This window comes from Magnolia sinica, unplaced genomic scaffold, assembly GCF_029962835.1.
Source record: "Magnolia sinica isolate HGM2019 unplaced genomic scaffold, MsV1 ctg59, whole genome shotgun sequence".
NCBI lineage: Eukaryota > Viridiplantae > Streptophyta > Magnoliopsida > Magnoliales > Magnoliaceae > Magnolia > Magnolia sinica.
This window is the reverse complement of record NW_026682857.1, coordinates 63,519-76,445: the sequence shown is the minus strand read 5'-3', so window position 1 is coordinate 76,445 and position 12,927 is coordinate 63,519.

Genomic DNA, 12,927 nt, shown 5'->3' with positions numbered 1-12,927 from the left:
AAGACCAGCACTGATAAATGTGTTTCTTGGCTCTTCTTCCATACCCAAGTTTACCTCTCGCAAACTGTTTATCGTCTGCTGCCCCCCATCTTCTATTTGTTTTGGGGCCATTTTAGGAAATTCAATTGTCTTGGAATCCTCTTCTGATGACTGCGTGACTGTAATCGTATTCACTAATGATTCTGCCCCTAGTCCTTGAAATTTTCTTCGCTTTTCCTGACCAACCCCAATAGGGATTTGAATTCCCCTCCCATGATTCAGGCCGGTGGGTTCTTCATAATTGAAACCCATGTTCTTCATGATTTTCTTGCTTGTCAGACTATATTTTTTGAGATCTTGCAGTGTCAGCCTACCGTGGTACACATTATTCTTGGTCTCTTCTTCAGCCCCTGCTTCCACTGCGGCATAAAATTCTATTGATTCTTGATGCTTTGTGCTAGCCTTGACTTGAAATCTTCCTGGAGCGGTCAAAAATGGCTTATTCCTTTCAACATATGGCAATGGCATTGTATAATTGGACTGTAAAATTCTCAACTGCTCATGTGATAACAGGGTTAGTGGCGGTTGTCCCGATTGTCTTAGACATTTCGGAACAAAATAGAATTTCTTCCTTGTTTCTGCAATCCTGGATGATTCTACCCTTTTTCTTTAATCTCATTTACTCGAATGTCCTTTAGGACTCTGCTTTCATCATTCTTTCCTCCTTCTTCAGCGGACCCTTTATAGAGTTGGCATCCGCAAAGAAAGACTCGACTTCTGTGTATGGCTTCGCATCGGTCATCACTTTATACTGTATTTCCATCTTTACAGTATTTAAAACATTGGTGCAAGGTAGAAGGTACAATATTATACTGATGTATCCATGGCCTTCCTAGGAGAAGATTGTACGTTGTCACGACATTTATAACATGGCACACAACATTAGTATCTCGTTCTCCTATTTCCAGCGTCACCATAATCTTACCAAGTGCGCGTTGCCCATCTTGATTAAAGCCCTGTATCATCATTCCACTAGGGCGTAGATCCGAACAACGATAACCTAATTTACCCAAGATCAAGAGTGGCAAGAGCTTCACCGCAGACCCATTATCTATCATTACCTGCTTGACCTTCTTCTCGCGGATATGGCCTTCTATCATCAGTGGCCTGTTGTGTTCTACCTTACAGATCAGATCATCATCGGAAAAGGAAACGACCAGGAGGCAATTTTCTCGCTCATCGTGATCTTCATGTTCTAGTTCTGCCAATAAAGTTTCTTTGACATCGTGATTGGACAATGCTTAGATCAAACTCTGCCAAAATTTCTCTGACAATTTAAGTGCATCATAGACGCTTAATCGAGCTGGTATGCCTTTCAAGTGACTCACTACGTCATAAGGAACTTTTACCGTCTCGCTTTTCTTTTCTTCCTTATCAACATTGTTCTACCTTTCAACGGTTTCTTTTCTTGCAATCCCTGACTTTTGTTTCGCCAGACTTGCTATCTTATTTCCTAATCTTAACGTAATTACTGCTACCTTCTTTGTTGTCTTACTGTCCTCTTTCTCTTTCGTATCCCGAATCTTTCCTCGGATCGTGAACATATTCACCGTTGCCATTGTACCCATTTCCTTTTTTTTTTCTAATTACTATTTCACATCTGTCTATCATTCGCTGTATTATACATTTCAATATATAATAATTCTCCATTGGATGTCCCACCAGGAAATGATAGTGGCAAAAATCTCTCTCTATGGTTCTTGTTACATCTTCAGGGTGCTTAGGTTCAGGCAATTTGATTGTACCAGATTTTAGCAGTTGGTTCATCATAAGAATGACATCTTCCTTGTTGAATGCGAACCCCTCGTGAGAATTAAGCATCCTGGACCTCTTTCAACTATATCTATTTCTTGATTGGTTCCATTCTTCTTTTCATTTCGGCCTCTTTTCCCTTGAGTCCCTTGTATCTTTGCTCCTTTTTTCACGATCGACAGTATTTACAGTCATTCTGCTAGGCACTCTCCTAGTTGTCTTGTAGTGGAACGCTGGCATCTTACGGGTCATCAATTCCAAAGCATGAGCCTTGGTAGCCAAGTCACAGAAAGTTCTGATGTCGGCGCTGGTGAGTCCAAACGTGATTCCTGTTTTCATAGAATTCAAACATATTTTGACTTGTTCTTTTTCTTCTGGCAGCTGTCTACATGAGGCTCCCAATGTTTTCCATTTGTCTATAAACTTTCCTACCAGTTCTCCTTCTCTCTGCCGCACGGAGGCTAATTCCGTAATACTAAGATCACATTCCGAGGAGAAGAAATTTGACATAAAGGCGTCCTACATTTGCTCCCAAGTACGTATGGACCCTGGGGCCAAACTGGAGTACCATCAAAATGACTTGTGTGTTAGTGACGACCCAAACAATCATAAGCAATATTGCAGTATTGTAGAAAAATTCCCCATGCTGGTAATGAAATGCATTAAGTGTTCTTCTGGCGATCCTTCCCCATTAAACTTTTAAAAATCTGGATGCTTGAAGTTAGGGGGAAACGGAACATCTTCTACCTCCCTTGGATACGGTGTTCGGTACCTGAAGCGGCCTGTATTTTCACACTCCCTCTCTATTCTTACAGCTTCTTCAACGACTTGTCTCACGTCATCTTGCGTTATGGTTCTTGCGGCTGGAACAGACCCCTGTGATCCTATCCCTTGTGGTTGAGAGCCTTCAGGCTGGTTTTCTTGTCCATTCATTGTGCCCATCATTGGTGGAGCCGTTATCTGAGTTATGTTATGTGCAAGGGTCGCTAAAGTCTCTTTGAGGTATCTGCACTCTTCCATTAGTGCTCTTTGTGCTTCTGTCATCTCATTCATGAGATCCTCTGTAGTTGGCATATTGTCCTGATATATCCCGGCCATATGTACCGCAGCTTCTCCACTCTTCGATGAAGCTGTAGTTAGCATGGGGTGAGAATACATTGATGTAATAGGGCTTACGAAGAGGGGAGAGGATGGAGTCTCGCTCGACTTCCCTACACTTCCGGTGCCATTAATCGATTGGGGCGATATAGACATCGGTGAACTTGTCTGGGACAATACAAACATTGGTGAACTTGCTATTAATGCTTTACCTTTTTGCTCTTTCGTCCATTTGACCCTTGGGGTGACCAAAGCCGGAAAGTCACGTGATACCAACTGTGGAATTGTTCGCTCAGGATATATCTTAGGAGGAGCAAGTTCAGGATGCTTCCGAGTTGCGTTACGCGTTATTGGCCCTCTAACTCTTGGTGAAGGTAGATTCATTCGAGAGCTTCTTGCATTCCGTACCCTTGTCTTGCGAGACGTCACAACAGTCTAGCCCTTATCGCCTTCCCGTGGTTGAGGTGAAGCAGATACAACCCCAGCTGTCGCTCGAGTCATGTTGTTTTTGCTTGCAGGAAGTCGAGTCATGCATAAGGGAGCTTGGTTCGGCGTGTACTCTATCGTAAATCCGGTTGGGGTGAAACAGAAGCTTACTTTTCTCGTAGAAATTGCCATTGGTTGTAACTTGTAGTTGAATTTGGAAACCTTCAGTCATGAAATGCAACTATAATTAGTGTTTGAAGAATCAAATGATCTATCTTAGAGATGAAGGGGAGGATATTCCCACTGAGAATGGCCATTTTGGCATCAGGAAGACGCCAAACTATGATGAAAGTTCTTAACTATCTCAATGTTATACTTAAATAAGATAAGTTCTCCTCAGCAGAGTTGTCATTTTGTTTCGAACAAGAAACAAATGTATTTGATTTGAGAAATTATCTTATTTAAGTATAACAGAGAAAAATATTTATAACGATCATCATATTTTATTAGTACTGAGTTCATCTACATCCCTTTAATATCCCTTGATTCCAAGATAGATTATTTGAAATAAAAAAAATTGTAATTAACAAAGCTTATATATTAAGTCTTGAATTCGACTGCATTTCGACAGTTGCTCAGGTCATCTCCTAGGACTTAGGATGAATGTTGAATTGATCAACCAATCTCTCTTTTGAGCTTGTCCTTCGAACAAAGGAGAGAGAGCCTTCAACAATTTCGGCAGCATTTCTGCCCTATTTTTCCTTGGCCACATAGTGACCTGGTTGCGTGACCTGCACAACTAATTTGAGGGTTGCGCAGCTTGCGAAACTGACCCATTCTTCTGCTCCTCATCTTCAGCCTTCTTTCAGAACTCTGTTGCTGCTCAAATGAGAGGGGAAGTGGGGTATTTATAGACCTCCCACACATGTCAACCCTCGATCTTCGTGCCATGGGGCCCACTGTGCATCAGATCTGTCCATTCATCTTAATCACTCTCTGTTCTCGATTACGCCACCCGCACAACAGAAAAGCTTGTTGCGCAGTCCGCACAACGGTACACTTAGTTGTGTGACTTGCGTAAGGACCAAATCTGCTTTTCATATGACAAACTGTTTGCGCCACCCGCGCAAGTGCTTCGACTGGTTGTGTGGTCCGCACAACCATTACTTGTTGAGCAACTCGCGCAACTGCCAGTCATGATTTCTTAGTTCTTTCTCATTTCTTCACTTAATGTTTGATTTCTGATCTTCATCCTTTCTTGATGATTTTTCATGCTTCAACACACTATATAGCTGCAGGACGGTGGAACCCACTTCAGATGTATCTGTTTCATCTTGCGGTGCGGGTCCCCTTTAATGTATGTATTTATTTTACACACCGTCCATGTGGACGATGCATGTGAGGCCCATCTTGAGGTATGTGTTGTATATCTACACCAGGCCATGGGGCCTTATGATGTATGTGTTTTATCCTTGCTGGCCATTAGCGATGGAGCCCACCATGATATATGCATTGTATATCCTAGTTGTCCATCTGGTGGGGCCTATATGGATTGTGCAGGCCCACCTGTTGCTTGTGCAGGGCCCACCTTAATGTGTATGTTGTGCATGGCTGCCCACCTATCTTGGTTAAACTATGGGCTACCTCATGAGGCCCATTGTTGCGGCCCACTTGATATATGTGAGGCCCATTGGTGCGGCCCGCTTGATGTATTTGAGGCCCATTTGGAATGTGCAGGGCGGGCTCACCTTAATATGATGTATTTGCGACCCATTTAGCAGGACCCAATTGTGGGTGATCATTGTATGTATTCTATCTCCACCTTCCGTCTGGTGAGGTCCATCTGACTCGTGTAGGCCCACCTGTTGTGTATTTGAAGCCATGTGGTAAGGCCTGACGTGATATATTTGAGGCCTATGGGTTGTAGCCCATGGTGATGTATTTCCGGCCCATTTGGTAAGGCCCATTGTGATGTATTTCCGGCCCATATGATGAGGCCCATTGTGATGTATTTCTGGCCCATATGATGAGGCCCATTGGATGTATTTCTAGCCCATATGATAAGGCCCATTGTGATGTATTTTCAGCCTATATGATGAGGCCCATTGTGATGTATTTTCGGCCCATTTGGTAAGGCCCATTATGATGTATTCTCGGCCCATTATGATGTATTTCCGGCCCATATGATAAGGCCCGACTTGATGTATATTAGGCCCGTGTGAGCGGCCCATTGCGATGTATATTAGACCCGTGAGATGTGACCCACTTGATATATATGTGGCCCATTTGATGTATATTGGCCCATGTGCCAAGGGCCATTGTGACGTATATGAAGCCCGTGAGTGAGGCCCGATATGATGTAATTATAGCCCATGTGATGCGGCCCCATTGTGATATGTGAGGCCCATATGGTAAGACCCATTATGATTGTATGAGACCCATTGAAATTGTATGCGGCCCATTATATTGTGTATAAGGCCTTTGTGTGAGGCCATGGGCCCACTATATACATATATATATATAGCCCTATGAAGGTCACTCTTTGGGAGCAATGTTGGTTAAATGTCTATATTGATGGGCAATAATGGTTAAATGTCCACATTGTGACCTTCCCTTAGGCTAATTATCGAGGCCGATTTCGATTCTGATTATCGAGGCCGATTTCGATTCTGATTATCGAGGCCGATTTCGATTGTCGATACTGATTCCGATTGTCGAGGCCCATTCCGATTATTGAGGCCGATTGTCGAGGTCGATTCCAATTGGCCGATTCTGATTATCGAGGCCGATTGTGATTGTCGAGACCGATTCTATTATTGAGGCTGATTCCAATTGTGAGTATGTAATAACATAGCATCATGATACATGGCCATATGTATCATCTGCATGTTTGTTATAAGATGTGATTGACCATTGCATATGCCATAGTGCAAGTAGTTTATGGGACTCCCTGATAGGCGGAGTTATCCCACATGAGCGCACAGTATGCGCATGATTGATGCATGATTGGACTGCGTAACTCACGCATCTCGCATTGTGTGATGGTGATTAGTATATACCCTAGCGACATCAGGGCCGTAGCCTCCATAGTTATGTCGTGGATGGCCAAATGGGACATCGAAAATCTATTACTAGCATCGGGCCGCCATAAATGGCCCTGGGTGAAAATTTCTAAACCCTCTTGGTATCAAAGGACGCCCTAACGTCTAGACTAAGTAGATATATATGTGCGGATGAGGGTCGTATACTAGTAGGTCACATCTCCCACTATGACGTGGTCGGTTGGGAAGGGGTGTGGCCTTACCCACCTGAGGGAGTAGGCAATGTTAGGCTGAGTCTGACCAACTTGAGGAATGGGTTCGCTATCGACGAGTCGGGCCCGATATTAGCAGGCGGATAGTGAGGTCTTTTCCACTTACCCAGTTGTACGCTTAATGGGACGGCAAGCTAGTGTAAAGTGTACTAGACCTCGGTGATGATCCCAGAAATGTACAGTACCGATTTGTGGAGCAGGAGTTGCATGCATACTCATTCATTCATTCATTCACTATCCACTCGGGCTGGTAGTGCGTAACTATTTGTTACGTGTACCTTTGCAATGGTCAGGATTTCGGTTGGGGCGCGCGACTAACCTGAGATCAGGAGCTTACTACATTAACTCTATCTATCCAAATTTAGGTATGGAACTGGTTTGAATAGAAGTCCTTTGTGATAGGCCCCATAGCCTGCGATATCACGTACTATCATCTCGACTTCATCCTGCAACTTGGTCATTTTATTCGCATCACATATCGCATATTGCATTACATCCTCGGCATATGGCATTTTGGGTTGCTATGTTTTTGCATTTTATATGATCTAGATGAGGCTGATGGTATTCGTAGCTCTTCCGAATTGCATATTGTATTGTATCCTCGATATCTGATATTTGGTTCATTATGTTTCCGCAGCCGATTTATATTACTTTCTCAGTATATGACATTGGTTTGTTATGTCTTTTCATCGTATATCCTGGATGAGGTTGATGATATTTTTATGGACTTGTCAATATTTATACTTACTTTGTTATTATATGATTCGTGGACTTACGAGTATTTCCGTTTACTCTGATATTATATTCTGAGCACGCATATACTGCTCACACACGTACACCACCCTCTAAGATTTCTATAAGCTTATGCACGATATATGCGTACAGGTGACGTTAGGTTGCAGCAGCATTGAGCTTGGAGTATGTAGCTGACTTCTGGAGCTTTGATTTCGATATATGTATTTCCCTTTCAGCATTGTATTCAAATGTTTATATTAATCTGTACGTGGCAATGAATAAATCAATTGTTTCACGCATGGTTCCTCCCTCATGATTATGATCAAGAATTGCTCCAATAATTCCAAAATTGTTGGACGGATAGCCGATCAGTGAGGGATTATTCAAAGAAGTCTTATTGTTTGTCGGTGAGAGGCAACCTGGTTGAGAATGAGTTACGATAAGTCCATTGGATTCGTCATTGGCGTACATGTGGCCCCTATGGAAGCATAAAACCAAACCAATATTCTAAAGTGGGCAAGCAACATCTCGTAAACGAACGAGATTTCATCAAACACTTTGAGGAGACGGGAGTCATGGTAGCACTGGTAGAAAAGAAAGGGGATGTGGAGTCCATGACCATTCCAGAAGATATAAAACCCATGTTGCGTGAGTTCAAGGCAATTATGCTCACCGAAGTTTCCAACGAATTATCCCTTATACAGGAAATTGGTCTTTTTTAGGTTTAGTTTTTCTTCAACAATACAATGAATCAATCTACCAAGCAGGCCCAATTTGAGGTTATGTATGCCTGAGTTCCTAAACATACACTCAACTTGTTTCCATTGCCTAAACTACCTGGAATAGGTGTTGGGGCGAAAAATATGGCAATTCGGCTAGCAACTATTCATGTTGATGTCTAGGAGATATTATAGAAGCCTATTGCAGAGTACAAGGAAGATGCTAATAAATATCAGCATCCGAAGTTGAATATCCATTGTGAACCAAGTCCATTGAAGAACTCGAGGAAGTTGAACATGCATCATGAACCAAACTCGAGGATGAGTTGTTTTTCTTTTTTTTTTTTTTTCAAGTGGAGTGGTTTGATGTAGAACAAGGATCAAACACATTCTTAACGCATAGTTCGATCGGTCGACCTTTGTGGTCGACAGGTCAAAATTCCGCCAAAATTTTCAGATTACTTGCTAACTGATTTCTGTCAGTTTAGACATGTCGAAATACTGTTCGACAGGTCCAAATACTATTCCAAATTACTTGTTGGCTGATTTCCGCTAGTTTAGACAGGTCGAAATACTGTTCGACGAATCGAAATACTATTCGACGAATCGAAATACTATTTGATAGGTCGAAATACTGTTCGATAGGTTGACAGATTGGGTTGACAAATCAAAAATCACAGAATTTTTGGTTTAAATCTTTGGACAGTTTTTAGTTGTTTCGACCTATTGACTAGACAACTTGACGACAGGTCGACTGACAGTGGAAATTTACATATTTTTTGAAGTTTATTTCCCTATTTGATTAGAATTATTTGATTACATTTTAACGATTTTTTTAGGGTTATTTAGATGGTGTTAAACTCTTTTCTTTTTTATTGTTGGATTCAAGAATGACTTGTGCATTCAAGATATTTATCGATTGAGGAAGACAGCGATTGACCTCAACACGTCCTTCCCTCTGTGATGTTGGATACCTTAACATAACTTACACGCTTAAGCAAAAAATGATTGCTTTTCTATTAGAGTGGAGTGCGATTGAAGGTGTTCACAACAATCCTCAATAGAAGCCCATAGTTATAGGGAAGACCTCCACAATTGTGATCCAATTGTACCCTCCTCCATAACTTCTCTTTTTCCTCCCTTTGCATCTTCATCCCTTCTTCATTTATTTATTTATTTTTCTGGTTTTCTTCAAAGAAAGTGGATGATTGAATGATTGCAATTGCAGTTTTTGGCGGTTTTTTAATGGTGGAATAGTGGAAAGAAAATTTAAGATTGAAATGGTGAGATCGAAGAAGAAACTTCTCTTTTTTATGCTAGGGTTAGGTTTTGATTGAGATCTTTTTTTTTTGGCAGGCACGTTTGTTTACCAAATATACTTATCTATTGAATTAGTAGAAACCAAAATGAGCTACTCGGGGCATAATTAGCTGAAGCAAAACTATTTTTTTAAAAAAAATAGTAGTTTTCATAATCAAAATCATGAAAAAAAAAAAAAACTATTTTGTTTTAGCCCCGGTCAAAACAAAGTACACACAACATGGGCAACTTGAGTTTTTTATCAGGCTGATTTTTGTACATTCACTTTATCCTTGTTAGTTACACTTGAGCAATGGGTCTGACGGAAGATACACACCATGGTTGCTCCACACAAACCTATGGTTGGCACCAAACGATTATTCCTCATGGGTGGCCAGCCTGATTTGTGGATTTGGCTGATTTCTTTTGCCTCACAGCCTAGACTCAGGGATAGAACCTGATAAATGGAGTGGATTTTACATATAAAACTGGTGGGACCCACTGCTCTTGGGTGTTTAATGCATTGTGTAGAACTGGTCTTGAGGATCCCACGTAACCAGAAGCCGTGGGAACATGTAAAACCGGACTTGGAGGGATCCTATCTAATCCAAAGCTTTGTAGGACCCTGTAAAACTGGTATTGTAGAGAGTCCCTACGTACAACTAGTGCGGTAATATGGAGCCCATGTAAGCAAAAAACTGTGGGGGCCACTGTGTTATGCGTGTGACATCTACTTTGTGAAGCGGTTTGGCGAACTCATCTTAAGACATGAGAGCTCATAAAATAGGTGGTTCCAAGACACAAGTGGTCCACCCACAGGAAATAGCGGCGATTAAATGCCTACCATTGAAACCTTCTTAGGGTCACTGAAGTTCTGGGTCAAGCTAATACTAGGGTCTCATCTGTATAGCTTATCTTGTGAATAAAATTTCATTTTGCTGAAAAAGAAGAAGCTAATATTTGTGTTTTCTGTTCATCACTGTCGGAATAACCGTATGAACAGTTGGATGCCATATAAACATCACATGTGTGTTTTGGGCCCCACTGTATGATGTGGATTATGACTGTGCACTTTTGACATTAGCTAGCTGGCTGGTGTTTGGGTCACCAGCCAAACCGACCCCACACTAATTCATCTGTGGGTAGAAGTTGTGCAAGTGCACCGAAACTTGTTCACATCATCACCTGACCACCAGCCAAACTGTATCCCTGTGATACACACCATGTGGGGTCCATGTATGCAATACTTATTCACTCTCACATAGAAGTTATTCACATGCACGGAAACTTGTTCACATCACCGTGGGGTCACCCAGTCAAACCATGTCCCCCATGATACACAGTTTGGGGCCCATTTCTGCAACACTTATTCACCCATGCAGAGAAATTCATATCCACGTAAACTTGTTCACATCATCACCGTGGAAAACATTTTCACCTACTGAAAGTTACGTATCTTGGGCAGACTCCACTCTTAAAGTAGAATCTGGGCCCAAACCCATCCAGTCATGGGTCCAACTCTTTGAAATCTGCTGGCACCCAAAAAAAAAGGAAAAGAAAAAAAAAAAAGACTTTCCCTTTATTAGGGAAGACCTGACTTGAAAAGTAGAATCGGGGCCCAAATTCATCCAGTTCAGGTCTCACTATTCTGAATTTTGATGCTCCTTGCAAGAGAATAGATTTGACTCTAAAGGTAGAAGTCAAGTCCAAAACCATCCAGTCCCACCCAATTCACACTCCTTGGAATATCGTTGATGCGAACCGCCTCTAACCCAGGTTTACGAGAATCACTTGGATAATGGGTTTGACGAAAGATACAGACTTATAGCTGGCATCCCTTCCATTATTCCAAAGGGTTGGCCACTTGAGTTGTCGATCACTACTCTGATTTTTTATTTTTATTTTGGCCCTACAACCAAGACTCATGGATGGAACCTCATGAATGGAGTGGATTTTATATATAGAACTGGTGGGTCCCACAGCTCTTAGGTGTTTTATGGATTGTGTAGAACCGGTGCCGAGGGTTCCATGTAAACGAAAAGCTGTGGGGCCGTGTAAAAACAGAGTTGTAGGGAGCCCATTCCTACAATTGCAGTTACATGGAGCCCGTGTAAGCAAAAAGCTGTGGGGTCCACCGTGATGTGTGTGTGATACTTTGGCCAGCTCACCCAAAAATGTGACAGACCCTAGACTGAAGTGGGCCATGCCACGGGAAAAAATGATGATTGAACACTTATCATTGAAACCTTCCCTGGGGTCAGTGAAGTTTTGTATCAGTCTGATATTTGTGTTTTCTGTTCATCCTTACTGGTATAATTGAAACTGTATGAAGATGTCATAAATATCATGGTGGGCTCAAGGAAGTGTCAATGGTGAGTGTTTCCATCCCCACTGTTTTGTGGCCCACTTCAGGTTTGGATCTACTTCATTTTTAGGCTCATGCCTTAAAATAAGCTGGCAAAATTGATGGACTGCCTAGATAAAACACATAAATTATGGTAGGGTACATGGAGCTTTGACACCAGCTAGCTGGCTGGTGATCGGGTCACTAACCAAGCCGCATCTCCATGATACACACCATATGGGGGCCATCTCTGCAACACTGTATGCAGAAGTTATTCACATTGACGAAGCTTGTTCACATCATCGCCCATGGAAAACGTTTTCACCTACTGAAAGTTTCTCATCTTACCGTGTGGGACCGACTGCGATTGGATGTGGTTTTTTTGCTTTTTTTTGGGTGTATTATAGTTTTATAAGATGGCCTACCTGATGGTTGGATGAGCTGGATTGGATTTTTGGGTGATCTGGTCAAGTTGGTCGTGGTGCAACTATTGCAGGGGTTGGATCTCCTAATCACTATCTGGGCTTTACAATACTTGATTGCATCACTTTAAGGAAAAAAAAAAAAAAGAATACAGGAATGCATAAAACAGATTCTTCTCTGGTGATTTAGGGCCCGTTTGGATGCACTTCCACGATAGGGGGTTTTGGAAAAGGTGGTCCAAGCCTCCTTTTTCCGATGAGTTGGCACTTGGCAGCCTACTTCTTTGATGATTTTGAGGTCCATTTTCTTACATTTCCACAAATTATTATTATTATTATTTTTGTCAGTATGTTTTATGGGGTTTAGAAAAAAGAAACTGCTCTTAGGGCGCCCTTGGAATCTAGTAGCTTCGTAAAAAGGTGGGGACGTGACTTAAAAGTAGGAGGATACTTGACTCTTAAAGTAGAATCTGGTCCAAACCCATCCGGTCATGGGCTCAAAACTTTCAAAATCTGTCAGCACCCAACTAAAAGAGACACAGACTTGACTGGAAAAGTAGAATTAAGGCTTAAACCTATCCAGTCCGGGGTTCCACTAGGAATCTTGAAAAGTAGAATCAGGGTCCAAACCCATCCATCAGAGCCATGGCCACTCCCAGAAATCTCACAGCACCCAATAAAAAAGAAAAAAAAAAAAGAGAGAGAGAGAGACTATTTTAATGGCAGACGACAAGTCCAAAACCATCCAGTCCCTCCCTAATCGCACGGCTCGCTTCTAAC